The sequence below is a fragment of the Puma concolor genome, chromosome A2, assembly GCF_028749965.1.
Source record: "Puma concolor isolate L17-30 chromosome A2, mPumCon1.1.hap2, whole genome shotgun sequence".
Classification (NCBI taxonomy): Eukaryota; Metazoa; Chordata; class Mammalia; order Carnivora; family Felidae; genus Puma; species Puma concolor.
Window position 1 is genome coordinate 75,073,087 of NC_141668.1, and position 18,010 is coordinate 75,091,096.

An 18,010-nucleotide genomic window follows, 5' to 3' on the forward strand; every position below is an offset into this window, starting at 1 on the left:
TCTAGGAATTTATCCATACCTTCTAAGTTATCTAATTTTTTTGGTGTATAATTGTCAATAGTAGTCTCTTTTGATCCTTTGTATTTCAGTGGTATTAGTTGTAACGTATTCTCTTGTATCCTCTTTTGTTTATAATTTTATTAATTTGAGTCAACTCTTTTTTTCTTAGTGTAGCTAAAGGTTTGTCAATGTTGTTTCTTTTAAAAAAAAACCAACTTTTTCATTGATTTTTCTAGTGCTTTACTAGCTTCTATCTCACTTATTTCCGCTTTAATCTTTATTTCCTTTCTTCTACTAATGTTGGGCTTAGTATGTTCTTTATCTAGTTCCTGGAGGTATAAGTTTAGGTTGTTTATTTGAGATAGTTTTTTTCTTAATGCAAGTGTATATCACTATAAATTTCACTCTTAGAACTGCTTTGGGGCAGCCCATAAGTTTTGGAATGTTGTGCTTTCAGTTTTGTTTGTCTCAAGACATTTTTTTTTTATTTCCTTTTGACTTCTTCTTAGACCCAATAGTTGTTCAGTGATTGATGTTTAATTTCTACATATTTATGAATTTTCTAATTTTCTTCTTGTTATTTACTTCCAGTTTCATACCATTGTGGTCAGAAAAGATACTTAAAAAAAAAAAAAGAAAAGATACTTGATATGATTTCAATCTTCTTAAATTGGTTGAGACCTGTTTTATGACCTAACATATGATTTCTCTTGGAGAACGATCCATGTGTGTTTGAGCAAAATGTATATTTTTCTTCTGTTGGACAATGTTCTGTGTATATTTGTTAGGTCCATTTAGTCTAAAGTATAGTACAGATCCATTATTTCCTTACTGTTTTTCGGTCTCGGTGATCTATTTATCCATGTTGAGAGTGGAGTACTGAAGTTCCCTACTATTATTGCTTTGCTATTTTTGCCTACAGATCTGTAAATAATTGTTTAATACATTTATATTCTTCTATACTAGGTGTATTTATTTTTTAAATTGTTATATCTTCTTAATGAATTGGTCCCTGTATTATTATATAATGACCTTCTTTGTCTTCTGTTACAGCTTTTCACTTGAAGTCTGTTTTGTCTGACATAAGTAAAACTACCTCTGCTTTCTTTTGGTTTCCATTTCACTGAATATTTTTTCCATCCATTCACTTTCAGTCTAGGAGTGTTGTTAAAGTTTGAGTCTCTTGTAGGCAGCATATAGTTGGGTCTTGGGTTTTTTTGTTTGTTTGTTTAGATCCATTCAGCCGCTCTATATCTTTTAAAGGAGAATGTGAGCATTTATTTATTTAAAAAATTTTTTTCAATGTTTATTTATATTTGAGAGGGAGACAGAGTGTGAGTGGGATAGAGGCAGAGAGAGACAGAATCTGAAGCAGGCTCTAGGCTCTGAGCTGTCAGCACAGAGCCTGATGCAGGGCTCAAACTCGCCATGAAATCATGACCTGAGCTGAAGTCAGATGCCCAACTGACTGAGCCACCCAGGCGCCCCTGAGCATAATTAATTATTCGTAGATAATAATTATTGGTAGATAATCATTTAAAATAATTATTGGTAGATAAGGATTTACTATCGTCATCTTGCTAACTGCCTTCTGATTGTTTTGTAGTTCCTTTCTTCCATTCTTGTTGTCTTTCTTGTCAATTAATGATTTTTTGTTGTAGTCTGCTTTGATTCTTTTTTTAATCATTTCTATAATGTTTACTTACTTTGTAATTACCACAGTGTTTTCATTATATATCTTATAGTTATAACACTCTATTTTAAGCTGACAGCTTAGCTTCAATTGCATAAAAAAGTTCTACAGATTTACTTGTCACTACCCTACTTTATGTTGTTGATGTCATAATGTACATCTTTTTATATTATATATTTATTAACAAAATATTGTAGCTATAGTTATTTCATCACTTTTCTCTTTTAACCTGTATTTTAGCACTCAAAGTAGTTTATCCACTACCATTACAGTATCAGAGTATTAGAAAGTCTTTACCTTCATTTTTGGAGGACAACTTTGCCATGTAAAGTATTTTTGGTTGGCAGCTTTTTTCTTTAGATACTTTAAGTATATCATCCCACCCTCTCCTGGCCTGCAAGATTTATGCTGAGAAATTTGCTGATGACCTTACTGGGATTCCCTTATATTTGATGAGTCTTTTTTGTCTTGCTACTTTCTGGGGCACCTGAGTGGCTCAGCATCTGAGTTTGGCTCATGATCTCATGGTTTGTGGGTTCGAGCCCCACATCGGATCCTCTGCTGTCAGTGTAGAGCCTGCTTCAGATCCTCTGTCCCCCTCTCTCTGCCCCTCCCTTGCTTGCTCTCTCTCTTTCCCAAAAATAAATGAATATTAAAAAAAAATTCTCTCTTTGGTTTTTGAGAGTGTTGTTATTGTTGTTTAAATAAAGTATCTCAGTAAGGATCTTTGGGGATCTTTGGGTTTCAAGTACTTAGATGAGTCTAAATATCTCTTAACTCCTCTGCCATTTTAGGTTTCCAGGTATGCTGCTTTTGTTTTTGTTTTTTTCTAGCTTCTCTTCCTCTATCATGCTGTAACCACCACCAAGGTATGCCAGCCAAGAACTACAGTCTCAAGCCTACAGCCAGGCCCCTGTATCTGTGTCTGATTGTATAGTCACATGAAGTCAGGCAGCTGAACATAGCTGTAGAGGCATGGACTTTCCTCTAAGGGTCTGAGGAAGACTACCCAACAGCAGGGGTAAAGTCTACATGCAGGAGGCCTTGAAGAGCATTCAGACACATGGAGACTGGCAGAAAGGTATATGATACTTGTTAAATTGGAGCAGTTCAGATGATCTGTCTAGCTATGGCTAGCTTCTCTGGATTTAAGAGAGCTTGCTTTCCATGGTCTCATTTTCTGTAGGAAGCAGCTTTTCTGGAGATAAGCCTCTGAAGGTAGGCTGAGGCAATGATCGTAGGTATTTGGTGTTAGTCATCATTTCCTGATTTCCACACATTCTTCAGAGACTCCTTTTTATACTTTCTAAAGCTGACATAATTTACCTATCAGGTGGAAAATATTTTCTACACATTCTTAATAGAAATCTGTGTGAAAAGAGGGTAAATACGTTCTAATCCTGGATTTATTTACCTGAGTTTTAATCTATTGAACTTAGGGTGTCTCTTTTAATGGCCTTTCTCTTTTGCTTTTTGCTTTGTCCTTGACTAACTGGGGAGATAGCTGAGGTCACTAAATAAGTGATTTCCAGGTAAATAAGTTGTTATGTCTCTGAAACTGCTATTGAAGTGATTTTTGCCAGTGTTTTTCTAGGAATATACATCAAGTTTTTAAGTTCTTATTTTAAGAATATCTCTGGTTTCTTTAAAATAAATATTATTTAACACTATCAACACCTTCATTTTTATCTTCACTTTTTTTGGAGTTTTTAACAACAGAGGTCAGTGACACTGATATAATTTTTTAAAATACTCTGAAATACACGTTAAATTTCCTCTTCTTCTGTTCCCTTTTTCCTTATTCCTTCTTCTATTTCCCCTCTATTAGCACTTAGGTTCATTAGACTCAACTTCTTCCCTCCTTTTCCTTCATCCAGTATTTAGTTAGCACTTAATATATTCTATGTGCTCCCTGCAGGAACTAACCCTCTAGTAGGAAGGGCAAAATGTACACAAATTCCATAATGAACCATCACATGTGTTTAAATGCTACAGGAGTTACAAATTGTGTCACACTTTCATGTAGGAGAGACAATCCTGGTTGAGCAATCACAAGAGAAATTAATGTCTTATACACCAAGCTGCTAGAAAACACAGTTGGGAAATATCAGAATTGAGGATGGTCTACATTGGAAAGACAGGGTGAAGGCAAAACCTGGAGGGCCTTGAAGGTCAGACTAAGGATTGTATACCATCATCACATCCATTCTGTGCTTAGGATGCACCTGATATTGTGCTAGGACATGGCTAGCATTGGGAACCAGCCATTGACTTAACTAGATTTGAATGGGGAAAGGGCAGAATGTGGACTGAAGCCTGAGCAGAGCAGTAGGTCCTATCTCTTTTTTGACCAGTCAGCCCCTTACTGCCTGACCCAATGGGCAGAGTAGCCTGCAAGAAGGTAGGTACAAGTTGATCAAGGCCACACTGGCAGTGGGGAGACTAGAGCAGAGATTCAGGTGGGTCCAGGAAAGCTCAGAAATCAACTATATCTTTATATCTTTTTGGCTTTCCCCCCTTTTCTTTCCTCTATTTCCACTGTCAGTTTTGTTTCTCTCCTGCCCTTCTTTCTCTCATCCTTTTCTCCACTCTTCTTGCTTTTTTATTTTCCACATATCATTTTGCCCAGCCCTCTTTCCTTTTCAGTAACTCTCTGTGCAACATGAAAACACTTTCTGCTCTCTGTCTGCATGTTCCCTTTGACCAGCTCTGTCCCAGGTACTTTTTTCCCTCTTTTTCTGGCCCCTGGGATGGGAAGGCACTTCCCATTATTAGATAGATGTATACTTGCAGTTCAGGGGATCCTTCTGAAGTACCTTCCCGTCTCCTCCAAATCCCACTCTAAAATTTCTCTTGAAAGCCTCAGCCTCATTCTGGGTTTTAGTGACTACTATTAGCATTCAGGTTTGGTTAATATCTGCACTGTACAAACTGTGAAATGCTCTTGGAGTGTGCCCACTGGTTTCTATAGATTTTGCTAAACTGTTCTTGTTATTCTCCATTTACTATACATGCAACCAGTGACAATACCAGCCTGATTAACTCCAAAAAGCAGTGGTTCTCTACTGTGTGACTTTGTCTACCACAGGACACTTGGCATTATCTGGCGACAATTTTGATTGTTACAATTGGGTATGTGGGATACTGGCATCTAATGGGGAGAGGTCAAGTATTCCATGAAACACTCTACAAGACAGTCCTCCCCACCCCTGCCAAAAGAATTATCTAGCCCAATATGTCAAGATTACTGAGGCTGAGGGGCGCCTGGGTGGCACAGTTGGTTAAATGTCTTTGGCTTTGGTCACGATCTCACAGTTCAAAAGATAGAGCCTTGCACTGGGCTCTGCGTGGACAGCACAGAGCCTTCTTTGGATTCTTTCTCTCTCCCTTTCTCTCTCTTCTTTGTGCCTCCCCTGCTTGCTCTCTCTCTCTCTCTCTGAAAAATAAATAACCATTAAAAAAATTAAAAAAGATTACTGAGATTGAGAAACCCTGATCCAAAGCTGTCTACCTGGAAGCCTGCAGCCAGGCTGAATATGGGAAAAATAACAGGATTAATCAAAACCAAATTGCAATCAGTTAAAAAAAATGGGGGCATCTTGAAATGGCAAATAGTAAATGTGCCTGCTTTAATAACAAAAATAATTGTGTGCTCTCTCTGCCTGCTGATTTTTACTTATTAAAATTTATATTCATTAGCTCTCCTGACTCCTCCCACTAATCCTGAGTTTGATAAGGAAGGCATTTTGAATGTAAAGAAACTGAGGCATAGAGAATAATGTGACTCCCCTTAGGATGCCAAACAGAGATTTATGTATTTTTATCCAAAGCAAAAAAAACAAAAAAAAAAAAACAAAAAAAAAAAACCCAAAACACAGGACTGTTCATACAGCTTAACTGGAGCTATAATGGCAGAAAATAAGGGCAGGAACCAAAGCTGCTGTCACAAAGAAAGGACTCTCCCAGTTCTCTATTTGGTATTTAAAAATAGGAGAGAAAACGGCATAGCTTGAATCTGAGATAATGCTTGCCGCTTTGTGAATGCTCTCACAGTGCATCGTCTTCGAAACAAATTGGCCCTCGTCTACAAAGGTTTCTTTTTTGTACTCTCACAAACTCATTTTTAATGGCTTGTGTGGCATCAGTTGTGCCCCTGAGCTGTAATGAAGCACTCTGCAAGTCACTACACGCAAGTCAGAAATGAATCTCACAGAGAGGAAAAATGCTGGAACGTTAATAGGTTTTAATCCAAGGTAAGCAAACCTATTGAGCCACTACCATATGCTTTTTAAATCTAAATGTCATGAAATTTTCAGCAGTTTTCCCTTGCCTGCAAATCAGTTCTGGTCCAGAGACAGCCAAGTAGGGATCAGAAGGGAAAAATCTCAAATGTGCATAACTGCCCAGGAGCACACCTTCAGGAGTTTACAAGCACCGTTCAGGCAAAACAAAGAAATAATTGATGGAGCACAAGGGAAACTGGCTTCGTAGGGAAGGCATTTGAAAAGCTTGTAAGTGCAGCAGACATCTTGCAATATATTTGATCCTATCTTCAATATCTTGGGTGGAGAAGGGGTGTTGAAATCTGAGAGTCTCTGTTATATGGGTTTTCCCCTTAGGTTTTTATTTAAGTGGAAAAGCAGTGTTTGTATATTGCACTTTATTGCACTGATACTAGCCAATTTACTGAGATTTAATTGCTAAACATGCTATTTTAAATTTCATTTTGCTCAGTATCTTGGCAGCTTTTGATGCTTAACCATTCAGAAAACAACAATCTCTGAGTATTAAAGTAAAACAAATTGGTTTTACACTGGTGAGATTTTCTGTGTATGTGGGAGTCTGGAGGCATATTCTGAATTTTCTTCCTCTAGCTAGTGGATGACCATGAAATAGAGAGATAGATTCAAGCCTTCACCTTTAGGATCTTTGGGGGCCATGGCTGCCGGTCCCACTTTCATCATGCTTCTCAATGCTTGATGTGTTAATTGCTGTAGTAACTATGGGGATGTTCCTCTTCTCTCTAATGAAATGAAAAATGTGTACCTAGTCAGAACGCATCGGATTCAATTAACCTAAATTACAGAAATGTGGAGGCCCTGCAAAAGAAATTTTAAAATTTAGCCATCTTTTCAAGTTTGTATTTAGACATCTTTGCAAAACTTACTACAACAAGACATGGTTCCAAGGGCTTTATTACTTTATTTAATCCTGTTTTAAATGAGGAAACTGAGGCACAGTAAGGTTAAGTAATTTGCCCAAGGTCACAGAGGGCATAAATTAGAGTTTGAATTCAGACCATTTCTAGAGACTTTGCGTACTCCTAACCATCTATTCTAGCCCTTCTCAGAGCAAGTAGCATGAAAGTTTAATAGTGAATTACAGTAATTTTAGAGCTCCTTTGCTGCATTTTCTTTAGAAAAAATTTTTAATGTTTATTTATTTATTTTTGGGGGAGACAGAGAGACAGATTGAAAGCAGGGGAGAGGTAGAGGGGTGAGAGGAGAGAGAGAGAGAGAGAAATAGACAGAATCTGAAGCAGGCTCCAGGCTCCAAGCCAACAGCACAGAGCCCAACGTGGGGCTTGAACCCACGAAGCGTGGGATCATGACCTGGGCCGATGCTCAACTAAGTGAGCCAACCAGGCACCCTTCCTTTGCTGCACTTTATTATCTAAGGCTATGAATAATTTGTAGCTACTCACAGAAATGGCCTGATGGGTCAGAAAAATTTTGGTCCCACTCAAAAGTATAATCTATTACTCCCTATGGATGCCCCCTTCTCCAGATTTTGCAATCTTCATGTAATGAAAATGTTAGTCCTACAAATATTTTATGGAAACAAAACTAAAAATGAGCCTTGGACCTCAGCCAAAAATTCTGCTATCCTGGGACATAGTTGGGAGAGTCAGAATAGAGAATAAAATGAAGTTCAATGTGTCCTTCCTAAGACCTACCATATTATAAACTTGGGATAGTCACCAGTTGTCCCAATGACTGATTCCTATCTGTGTGGCCTTGGAAAGCAGAAGAAATAGGAGGAGGATATGATTTGGAAGGTTGAGGTTCTCACACTTTAATGTGCTTATGAATTTCCCCCAGAGAACTTATTGGAATACAGATTATTTTTTTGTAGGTCATAGGTGTGTCCAAATATTCTGAATTTCCATTATACACCTAGGTACTGCTGATGCCACTGGTCCACAGACCATATTTTGAGACAAGGATCTAGAATCAATCAGCAGCATCACCATCACCTGGAAACTTGTTAGAAATGCAGATTCTTTGGCTGTATTCCAGGCCCACTGAATCAGAATTTATGTTTTGACAAAATCTCCAGTTAATTTATATGTACTTTAATTGAGAAATGTGGTCTAGGGTACCCTTCAAATGATGTAGATGGACATAAATCATTAAACACACCTGCAAATGAATTAGTTATGGTGGGAAGGAAGACAGAGATAATATAAAGTTCTCACTATGACTTCCGTTCAAGTATTTCAAATATCTTTTTTTCTTTGTGATCACTTTTCAATAGCTAAAAAAAAAGCCCTTAGAATTCCCCATTCAAAGCTTATCTGCAAAAGTTTGTAGAACCTTTCATTTAAGACGGGTTATTCATCTTAAATTGTTTCTCCTTTAGAATCAGGCTATAACAACTGAAACAACTTGAAAATTTTGAATCCAGAAGAATTATAGGCAGTCTTCCCCACCAAAGTCTCCATTTCTGGATGGTGGAATCCTAAGTTCTGAGTCACCTACAGAAGATGCTAAGGTATTGTCAGCCTGGATTGGGGATGATCACCACCTTGCCCCTCCAGAGAAACCTCTGGACTTGCATTGAACACTGACCTTTCTCATACCAATGCCCAGACCCCTAGAGGGCGGAAGAATACAGGTCTAACCTCTGCTCTCAACATGACCAGTAGTTGCTTGATCTGTTATGGGGCAGGTTTGGGGAGGGCCACCTTAGGTTGGCTGGAGCACCAGGGGTCAGAGAACAAACAGTGGGGAGTGAGAACCCATCCCAGGGAGGTAGAGTGGTGGCCAGAGGTGGGACCATGCCAAGGCTTCAATACCTCCAAGCACCCCATTGTCTTATTGAACTTCATTTACGAAACACAAAATTCAAAGATCAAATTATTATAAGAATTTCAAGAGAGTGACTGCAGAACATTAAAAACCAAGTGCAGGACCCTTCTAAGCACAGGGTCCTGTGCAACCATACTGGTTAAATACCCATGAAACTGGCCCTGACTCTGGAAATTGTCTGTTATTTTTTGTGTTTGGGAATATATTCAGACTTGTTTGTACTGGATCTATCTGAAAAGCTAAATAATGTTTATGCTAATCAGATAGTTTAATACAGTGGTCCTCCAAGCACGGGTCTGCCCCAGCAGCATCAGCATCACCTAAGAACATGTTAAAAATGCAAATTCTTAGGCCCAGCTTCAAAGTATAGAAATAGAATCTCTAGGGGTGGGGTCCAGCCACCTGTGGTTTTAACAAGCCCTCCTCGGGGCGCCTGGGTGGCTCAGTCGGTTAAGCGTCTGACTTCGGCTCAGGTCATATCTCACGGTCCGTGGGTTCGAGCCCTGCGTCGGGCTCTGTGCTGACAGCTCAGAGCCTGGACCCTGCTTCACATTCTGTGTCTCCCTCTTTCTCTGACCCTTCCCTGTTCATGCTCTCTGTCTCAAAAATAAATAAATGTTAAAAAAAAATTTTTTTTAAAAAACAAGCCCTCCTGGTGATTCTAATGCAGGAAGAAGTTTGATCTAATGGTTCTGATCTAACAGTTCTGAAGCTTTCTGCCGAGGAAGAATTTTTTTTTTTATCCTAAATTATTGTTGCAGAATTCTCAACAATTATTTGGAGGTGGTAATGGCAATGAATTATGGGTCACATGAGTATTCCTTACTCTTGCATGTTTTCTCCTAGTAGGAAAGATCTGCCAGAGTAGCTGAGAGTTGCAGGGCTCCTAATAGCTATTTGGAGGTGGCAGGAGGGCTTCTGTACTGAAGTACATGAGAGCATGGGGAAGAGTGACAGAACCACCAGCATGATGGCTTTGCATTGCGCTTCAGTCCCAGAGAGACAGCAATTCAAATTCCAGTGTTCCTTCTAACCAACTGGTAACACCTTGGAAGGATTATTTACCTTCTCTTAGCTTAGGTATCTTCAGCCATAAAATAGGGATGATAATAGTGATGCCTTCCTGGGGTTCTTGTGAGGTGTGACTGAGCTAATGGGAAGTCCTTATTATAGTGCTAGACACATAGTTAGCACTCAACAGACAGTAGGTATTATTCAAGGAATAAAATTATTGCATACTGATCCAACCTATAATGCAGTTATGTATTTACATTTTAATTTGATTGGTAGTGCTGATTATTAGATACAAATTGAAACATTCTATTTCCATAAAGGTCAATGGAATATGTATGCATATGTGACCTAAAACAATTGTTTTCAGACTCTTGTTTCCTTATTGGAGGGTTTCCAGGATTCCACCTGTCCCATCAGAGGGTTAAATTTTCTTTTTTCCTGAAGGACTAGCAGCTCAGTTTTTCCCTAGCATTATCGTACTTTTGTGCTGAGCATACATTATTAGATCATAGGCTTTCTTCCTCTTAGCACCCATATATTTTCTAAATCAATGATTTGCAAAGCAAAAGGGATTCCCTCAGGTAAATATTTGCTAGGCAGGTCCATCTTGCCCCGCTTTCTGAGCAGGGGCAAAGACTTCCTTTAAGCCTTGTGTTGAGGAGGATGGTGGTATATTGATTTGCTGCCTGCTACTCGCTCCATCATCACATCAGTTACAGGGAGAGTGGCATTATCCCTGCTCAGATTTATGTGGGCCTTTCTTTGTGTTTAGGTCTGAAAACCAACTCCAGACTAATTGTATTCTTGAATAATAAATGAAGATCAAGGTCTGCTTGGCTCTGAATACAACCCTACTTGAGTGTGAATTAAATATAAAGTCCAACAGACTTTTTTTTTTTTTTGCAAACACTGCTTTTAGATTAAAAACCAAACAAACAAAAAAACAGAATAATGAGCCAAATCCCAAATGATTCAACAGTAAAGGTATACTCTCTTTAGGGACACTGGGTCCCAGGTGGCGTGTATCTGGATGCCTTTAGTGTTGCAAGATGTTTAATGCTAAGGGCTGAAAACATGTACCCTAGCTCTCCCTGGTATCGATTTCCCTCACACTGATTTAGTGTGGGGCCTCTTGGCATCTCTCTACCACTCCTAGCAGCTGAGCTTTGGTCCCAGAAGGCTTTATTTGATGAAAACTTGGGGCTTATTCTGTGAGAAAGCTGCCCCAGGAACTGAGGTTGTAGACATCCCAATAGAGAAAACATGAAGACAAGAGTCATGTGCTGGTTCTGTCCAGAGGATGGGATGATGATATGAAGCCTCCACTAAAGTATTAGTTTTAAAGAGAAGAGGGAGCAACAGCCTTCAAATGACTGTTGAAAGTTAACAGAAGCTCTTGTTACTGAAAGATAAAGTGCTTATATGAAATGCATACAAAAGTTGCACTGGGAGAGGGAATCAGAGGGAGGGGAGCCACATATTAGAGAACATTGGCTATGTATTAGAGCCCAGTTACAGACAGGAATGGCCTTTGGGGACAGTAGTTAAACAGGAACATTTTTTAATGTTAACTTTTTATTTTAGAACAATATTACATTTTCAGAAAAATTGCGAAGATAGTACACAGAGTTCCCATATGCTCCTCACCCAGTTCTCCTATTAGTAACATCTTACATTACTACAATACATTTGTTACTATTAACAAACCAGTGTTGAAAAGTTATTATGCTTTATTCAAATTTCCTTTGTTTTTACCTAATGTCTTTTTTCTGTTCCAAGATCTCATCCATATTACATCAGTCACCTTGTCTCCTAAAGCTCCTCTGGGCTGTGATAGTTTCCCAAACTTTCCTTATTTCGAAAGCCTTGACTATTTTGAGGAGTCCTGGTCCAGTATTTTATCAAATGCCCCTCAGTTGGGGATATGGGATTTGTCTTATGCTTTTCTTGTGATTAGACTGAGTTATGTGTTTTTTGGGAGGAAGATCAGAGAAGTGAAGTGCCATTTTCATCACATCATTTCAAGGGCACATACTATTCACATGACTTACCACTGGTCATGTAACAGGAGCATTTTTAATGCTCAGACATAGCCTGCAAAAAGAATTGAAGCTTACATGTGTGTAGACCTTGAAACCATAAGTTTGGAACTGAGGGACTCCATACATTCATAAATAAATCATTAAATAATACGAGAGATTTTGGAGTTTCTCCCATAAGTTAAGATTGTTCTAGGGATGTTCTGATAGATCTAGTTCTGATCTTCAGAAACTAGCTGGACAGTGGTCTGACTCTCTGTGGCTCACTTGTCCAGCAGGACATTGGCTTTTTAAAATAGAAATTAAGAAAAATATCATGGTAAAATGAGGAAAATCTTAAATTTTTGTACTTTCAGGATATGAGGTCTTCTCCTCATCTGTGTCCAGGACTAGATACAGTTGCACAAAGGCCTAACACTTTCAGACTCTCATGCTTCAGAAGCCATGTCTTTGGTTACTTTAGCAGGACTGGACTGTGCTTCTGATGGCACGGGCTCCAAAGTCACCCACTTGAGTAAATGGAGTGAAAACGAGCATGAAGGACTAAAATGCATTCCTCCTGCTGGTGTAGACAATCTTCTGGGTTGTCTAGGTTGAAGGGCCCAGATAGGTGACTTCTGTTTGGAATGGTTGGGGGAAGAATATGAAAAGAAGTGTATTTCTTGGGCTACTATAACAAAGTACCACAGACTGAGTGGCTTAAACAGTAGAAATTTATTCTTTCATAGTCCCAGAGGCTGCAAGTCCAAGAACAGGGTGTGGGGAAGGTTGTTTCTTCTAAGGCCTCTCTCCTTGTCTTGCAGGCGGCCATCTTCTCCATCTGTCTTCACATGGTCTCTGCATGTCTGTGTTCTAATCTCCTCTTCTTATAAGGAGATCAGATATACTGGACTAGGGGCTACCCTAATGACTTCACTGAGTTTTAATTACTTCTTTAAAGGCTCTGTTTCCAAATACAGACACATTTTGAGGCACTAGGAGTTAGAACTTCAACATAAAGTTTTGGAGGGCACACAATTCAGCCCATGGAAGGAAGGGTAAAGGATCTGGTACAGTAGGTTCATTTTATTCTCCAGACCTTGGTTTCTAGGAGTCTGGAAAGACTGACATTTGATGCTTCTTTTGGCTATTTCAGGGGATTATGACAATGGAGGAAAATGTTAAAGGGAGCACTTGACGTATGAAGAAAATGCACTGTGTAATATGGCTTTGTCGGGAGCCCATTCCTGGAAGTTACCTGTGGTGTTTGCACAGCTGTTCTGTCATTGTCCACATCAGCAGCCTGAAGGCTGATTTCCTGGTGAATTTTCACCTAATTTCCTTTACAACCGCCTTATAAGTGATAGTTTCATTTCCGAACTTTAAAAAATGCATCAGCCAGAATGCTGATTTATTAATTTACAATGAGAAATATAATCACCTAGCGGACTGGATACTTCAGCCTCTTGACCAGCATGTGCTTTCCCTGCAGGCAAATCTAAGCGGGAAGCCAAATTATCATCAGAAGGTGGCTTGGTGAGCATGGAATCAAGCCAGGGGAGTTAGTTATGAGATTTGGCATTCTTGTGCTTTTTATTCTTTACGCCAAGCAGCACTGAGCAGCATAGACTTGCCACATGGGGCTGGCTGCTTCTGCCCTTGCTGTTCCTTCTGACTTTCCATTGTCTCCTATTGTGACCTCATCAAGCAGGACCCAGCTCAACCATCTCCTCCTCTGCAAAGCCTTAATTTCTCCAGGTAGACATGTTCCCTCTTCTTCCTTACCCTTGTAGAACTTTATGGTATGTGTATTTTGTATGGTTATTTATTTCTTCACCTGTCTCCTGAGCCCTGAGAAACTTGAGTGAAGGGATTTTTTACTGTGTATAGCACATGGCAAATGGTCAGTGTTCAATAAATAAATATTCAACTGATTAAAGGAAGTAATAATTATGATAATTTACATTATGCTATAGTTCATTTTGGTTTTTGCTTTATAGTTTTAAAACACTTTCCAGCAAGTTGTTCATAAGGCATGATCTTACACTAATAGCTATGAAGTGAGATAGGCAGATGAAAACATGCTTATAGGTCAAATGATTTATCTAACTCTAAATTAATGAATGTGCTTTCCACTAAGCCTATTTGTCTTTATGACTGAATCCTATCTTCCTTCTGCCCTCCCTATCCTTGCCCATGCTAGGCTTCCCACTTACATCCTTTGTTTGTCTCTTCTCCTTCCCTTGGGATCCCCATGGCCCTCTGAATCCATGGTGTTCTCCTTCTGAAGGGACAGCTCCAGCCACATCTTACTGGAAAGAAGCGAGCACTCCCTAACCCTGTTATCCCCCCTTCTTTTTTTAAATGTTTATTTTGAGAGAGAGAGAGAGAGAGAGAGAGAATGAATGAATGAATGAATGAATATCCCAAGCAGGCACTGCGTTGTCGGTACAGAGCCCAATACAGGGCTTGATCTCATGAACCATGAGATCATGACCTGAGCTAAAATCAAGAGTCAGACGCTTAACTGACTGAGCCACACAGGTACCCCTCCACCCTCTCCTCAGCACCTATTCCCTCCTCACACATCTCTTTCCCAATGTCCAGGTCAAACTACCATTCCCTCAGAAATCTAGTCTTAAGAAAAAAGCAATGTGATTAAATTTAATTTATAAATTTAATTTATAAACTTCTTAGGGGTATGTACCTCTTAAAATTTTAAGAGTGAATTCCTTATAGCACAGTTCTGGAAGCTTGTTACAGCATACCATATTGGCATCTCTCTCTCTCTCTCTCCACACACACACACACACACACACACACACACACACACACACACAAAACACACATTCATATACATGTATATATATGCACATATATATATGCATGTGTGTGTGTAGGTTTGATTATGTTAACTCTGTATTTGGTAAAGTTTCCTGGGCCTTCAGAAGCTATTTCTTTATTTTATTTTATTTTATTTTGTTTTATTTTATTTTATTTTATTTTATTTTTTTAATTTTTTTTCAACGTTTATTTATTTTTGGGACAGAGAGAGACAGAGCATGAACGGGGGAGGGGCAGAGAGAGAGGGAGACACAGAATCGGAAACAGGCTCCAGGCTCTGAGCCATCAGCCCAGAGCCTGACGCGGGGCTCGAACTCACGGACTGCGAGATCGTGACCTGGCTGAAGTCGGACGCTTAACCGACTGCGCCACCCAGGCGCCCCTATTTCTTTATTTTTAAAATAAATTTCTATAGCTTGCAGTCTAGATGCTACCATGAATGAGTTCTTCAGAAGATCAGCAACTAGCCATTATAACCTTTGGGGAGACACTGCGCTTCATAGATGAGTCATTAGTTCTGAGCCCAGAGAACAAATCTGAAGGACCTTTTCATATCTTATAATTAAATACATTCTGCAGCTTGAAGATAAACATGCTGATCTGACAGTGAGTTAAGGAGGTTTATCAGCATTTATGCACCTGCAGCGTTACACTAAAAGACATGACTTCATTAAAACTCACTGTGCTTGTGAGAACAATGAGGAATGGTCGTAGGTGTAAAAAAGAAAGACACTACTAGACGGCGGCTTTAAGCTCATCTTTGAAGGGATGAACTCATTCTATCCGACATGTCCAGCTGTGCAAACAGCAGCACTGAGTGAGCTGCAGTTAGCTGTACTAATACATAGGATTAGAACAGAGGCTGGGCCACATATAAATGATGTGAATGCTTAATATACTTGAACGCTATGAATGCAGCACAGAGGGGGAATGAGAGTCCCAGAAGTGACAGAAGATATTTTGCTAACTGTCATGAAAGGAGACTATATTTTCAGGGCCTTCTAAGAACATTTCTCTTGCCAGAGACTTTTTGCCTTTTGAGGCCAATGTTTTCTAGGATGAAAAAACAATACAAAACATCAATCTTTCAAAAACTCCACAGGGAGACAACAAGGGTTGCCGCAGTTACCATTGTTCTTTCATAAAATCTCAGAATGAGGAAACCCTGAGTGTGTGTTTGTGTGAGTGCATGTGTGTGTGCGTGCGTGCATGTGTGTGTGTGTGTGTTTGAAATTCACGTGCAGTAACACCTCAGGCTACAGAACAGGTAGATGGTCAGTCCAGGAAGGCGTTGGCAATGAGACCCTAAGAGTTCAGGCAACAGGGACCCATGGCCTCGGCTCGAAGACCCAGTTGTGAAGGTTCTAAGGAGTAGGTTGAAGGGAACAGGATTCAGGTTCTGGAAGCCTTGGTAATAGATAGATGGTCCAGGGGAAAGACAGACCTTGACACTGTGATGACCTCATCTGAGGATGTGTTGGTGGGAATGAATTCTTTATGTGCTCTCTACTCTTGGAGGGAGCTGTGGGTAGACTGAGTTGAGCCCCTTCATAGGGCAGATGGAAGGGAGACTGTAGTGGAAGGAACCCAGCAAGTCCCAAACACCTGTAGACTCATCCCCAACCCTCTTGGCACTACCGTAGAAATTGAAAAATGGAGGATTCTCTAACACTACCTCCCTTATTTCCCTAAGACCTCAAAATGATAGTTATCTTTGCAACTTTTCTGAGTAGTGTAGAATATACATATTTCTCTTAGGAGCTGAATATTGGGGTTTTCCTCATGTTCCAGGACCTTAACCAATTGAACCTCTTTAAGAAGTGGTCCAAAAGTATCACTCTTCCACATCTGATTTATCGTCAGAAAAGCCTTTAACACAATATACATAAGTGATTCTAGAAGACTAGAAGTGCTTCCGAAAATTTCACTGCAGTCTATAATTACACTTTTTAAAAAAAATTTGTCATGATGCACAAAAACTTATACCATCTCTGTTCTTTTGGTAGCATGTATGGCAACAGTGAAAACAGTCTGTTTCTAAAGAAAGTTTACTTAGATAAAATGTGAACATGAGATAGAGTCAAAGATGATGTAAAGGATACAATTCCTTGTTGCAAATGATCATAGTGGTGTTTCAAGAAATATGGGTAAATCCTCTTGAGTGAACCATATATATGCATAGTTCATGTCTAGATAAACTATTAACACCTTTAGGAATGTTACCTGCTTCTTTTATATCCCCTATCAAACTAATATGATATGTAGCACAGTATATAAATGTGAAACACATATAACTAGCACAATGTTTAAGTATGCTCATGAATTTCTCTAAGTCACATCACACTTAGTCCATCCCCCTGGCAAGGTATCTAGGCTTGTCCATTTCCTGCATCACAGATGTTATAGCTCAGGATTTATTGGCATGTTGGTCAATAAGTTACTGAAGTTAATCTTCATTTAATGAATTATCAGCAAGGGAGATGCACAGATGACAAGTATTCAATTTTCAGAAATCTCTGCCCCAATCTGTCTGTCTTCCTCCTTTCTTCCTAATTATTGATTTAACGTACGAGCCCCTCCTCCCAATTCTTCATCCTGCACCCCTGGGAGTTCAGCCTTTTAAAGATGTTCTCATTAGAGTCAATAATTCACCGTGGCATATTATATAGTGCCCTGAATATCTATAAAGCTGTTCTTTCATGTTGTACATCCTGGGGTGCTCAAATAATTAATTTGACTAACTATAAAGAACAATACCTTCTATTGTGAGTAGTATTAATGTACTATCCACAGAGGCATATGTGTAGACGTGGCTGGGAGACAAGCTCTGCAGGAGAGTTTCTCAAGAGGATTTTCATGCTGGAGTCAGGTAGTTCTGTTCTTGGATCTATATGGAGACATAAAATACAGTGTAATTGTGATTTGGAATTAGTCAATTACCAATTGACCCAAATACTTTCTTTGGGTATTTCTTCTTCTAATTTTTAAGAGTAAAAGAACTCTTAGAAATAGTTTACTTGATGTCATTAAAAATGCTTGCTTGAAACAAAGCATTCCAAAGACATAATACTGAGACCCAGGAGAAAATCCCAGTGTTCTGTCACTCACATTGATTCAGAACTGTTTTGGTTGTAAAATAGATATTTGTATGAAAGTTAAATACTTTATATTTATTAATTTTTTCAAATGTTTATTCATCTTTGAGAGAAAGAGACAGAACATGAGTGGGGGAGGAGCAGAGAGAGAGAGAGAGGGGTAACACAGAATCTGAAGCAGGCTCCAGGCTCCAAGCAGTCAGCACAGAGCCCAATGCGGGGCTTGAACTCACGAACCATGATATCATGACCTGA

The 18,010-nt window shown here is 39.2% G+C and overlaps 1 protein-coding gene across 11 annotated transcripts in view; it reads right to left on the bottom strand.

Moving 5' to 3' along the window:
- The window catches only part of LOC147583271 (uncharacterized), a 461,332-nt gene that overhangs the window by 184,078 nt on the left and 259,244 nt on the right, over window positions 1–18,010 (bottom strand). For 10 of the 11 annotated variants that reach the window (XR_015247585.1, XR_015247591.1, XR_015247586.1 and 7 more), the window contains one exon: window positions 17,418–17,540. The exons of the other annotated variant lie outside the window; for it this stretch is intronic. The gene's annotated coding sequence lies outside the window, so the exon portion shown is untranslated. The remainder of the gene's footprint in view (window positions 1–17,417; window positions 17,541–18,010) is intronic. 11 annotated transcript variants of the gene reach the window in all.